Here is a 2,643-nt window from a genome sequence, read left to right on the forward strand (position 1 = left end):
TTAAAAGGCCCAATTTTAAAATTTCGCACAAGACCCCCAAAATGCTTGGGCCGGCCCTGAGGAGTACTAGGCACCCGTAATACTTTTTAGTGGATATCTATAATATTACATCAACAAATTTCGGCAACAAATACAAATATGAAGAGGACAAAAATTCTACAATTAATGTCATAGTTCGGTTAGAAAATTAATACTTATATAGTTCTTGTATACTATACTAAAATGTATTATTTTAAATTTTATAATTTTCTATAATTAAATTACAATTATTCCCTAAAGTTAAAAGATCTCCTTAAATATATTCAAAATATTCTAATTTATAAGAGTCAATTATAATTGGAAAAGTCTCTTATATTTTAGTCTATTACCTGTGTGCAGACCTTACATTTTTAAAAGTTTCTATTTTCTATTTACTTGTATTTTTTTAAGTACTAATACTTTTTTATAATTCTAATGACGACATATAATTTTCCAAAAATTTGTAGAAAGACCCTATAACTAAATGTATCATCATGTAAGAAAAATAAAGTTACCAAAATATACAAAAATTAATAATAGATACCCATATGATCAATAGTCTTTGTTGGTGGCTGAGATGAAAGATATATACAAAGCTAAAAAGAAAGATGAATGAATTAAAAAGAGTATATATCTATATGTGTATATATATATATATAGATTCTCGATATGTGTGTCGTTTAAATTTGTTTGGTTGAAGAGAAATATCTAATCTTAGCCTGAAAACATTCAAAGCTCACAACATATAAATATATACATATACATTGCATTATTTTTCATACGTTTCTAGCCATTAACTTAGTTCGACCTTTGTTCATCACAAATTTCTCAAATACTTTTCTTTTCTTTTTCTTTTCTATCTCTTGTGGTTGTATTGGAAAGAAAGCTACGTTCTACCACCTTTTCTTTTACTTAAAATTATTAATTTGTTGAAACTTATAATTCATGGTTTTGTTTCATAAATATATTTATGCCTATATGGATATATATGACATCATCATGTGGTAATTACAATAACACTTATTCACTACTTTAAATGAAATGATATGTATACCATTACCAATAAAACTTTGCTAAAAGTACACGTACCCTAAACTGTGAAAAAAATATTTAGTTTAGGAATATTTAATGATTATATATTAATTGGATTACATTATTTAGTTGAATATATATATGGTGTCATGTCCATAACATGAGTTAATTATTGGGTTTCATATTTTCTTTGAATAAATTAGTGTTTTTCTTGGTATAATTATGTTGTGTTTGTGATCTTGTGATAGTCAAGTCAAAATTATATTTATTTTAATCGTATTTTGTTGTAATCTTATTATTATAAATAACAAAAATTATTAATCTTATTCAAATTATTGTTAGTATAGCATTAAAGAGAGAGAAAGATACAAAACTTAAAAAGGGTTTGGAGGGAGATAATAAATGGGAACAGAATACAAATGAAACAATTTTTATTTCATTCTTTTATTTGATTGTATTTTAATATATTAGAATGTCATTCTAATATAATTTAAAATAGAAAGATTTGAAAAAATTTATTGATTTTTTTTTTTATTAATTTTTTTTTATATATTTTAGATTTTATTCTATTTCATTTTTATTATTGGTACTCCTATTACCATTCTCATTATTATTTTTATGTTTTTATTTCTTTCAATCAAACACCACATAAATGTTTAGAAAATAATTAAAATAAGAAATATTACTTTCGTTAGGAACTTACCAATTATGGAAAGATAGAAAATTTGATCTTTCCAATTTTAGAATCTAATAATAGTATATAAAAATATTAATTGTATATAGTACGTAGAATATATATATTTTTAATAATTTAATATTTCTAAAAAATTGATTGGGGAATAGGGCATATATCCAACAGGCAGCTTTATTCTTTTTCTCTTTTATTGGATAGCATCTTCTTATATATATTTATTTTATCTTATTATAAATAAATAAAAATATATTTAATAATATTATTGGATTCAATTCCATATATATTGCATGCATCCACGTGCGTTCTCCTCTTTGAAAGCTCTTCATGGCCGTAGGTTTGCTTTCAATTTTGTGCCACGGATATAATAAGATAGAACAAAATAAAAAGTTTATTATACTTTTTCCTTTTTACAAATTAAAATGTTATTTATTTTTATATATAAAAATAAAACAAAAACAAAGAATGGAATGGAATTATATATAATGAAAACTAGGATGATGTTGTTGTTTTGTTAAAGTTCAAAGTGCTACAAATTAAAAGCTAATAATTAATATATAATTCTAATAAATAAAGCCCACCTAGCTATATATATAAATATCAGTGTGTTTGATTGATACTACGTTAGGAGGAAGGTAGTACTTTTGCAAATTGATCTTTGGGGTTGAAATAAAAAACTTGATCTTTTTCTCATAATTAATTACATTATATAATGCTTGAACGTAATATTAATACGTGCATAAGGTATAAATATTATTATTATTATTATTAGATTAATTATAAAAGAAATTGTAAAGATATATTGTAAAGTTACTCCAAGTGTGCCTAATATTTCTCATATGTTCTAAGTTGATGATGGTTATTTGTGTTGGAGGATAAGGCTAATAAGGTGATCGCGTTGC

The sequence above is a fragment of the Cannabis sativa genome, chromosome 7 (assembly GCF_029168945.1).
Source record: "Cannabis sativa cultivar Pink pepper isolate KNU-18-1 chromosome 7, ASM2916894v1, whole genome shotgun sequence".
NCBI classification, from domain to species: domain Eukaryota; kingdom Viridiplantae; phylum Streptophyta; class Magnoliopsida; order Rosales; family Cannabaceae; genus Cannabis; species Cannabis sativa.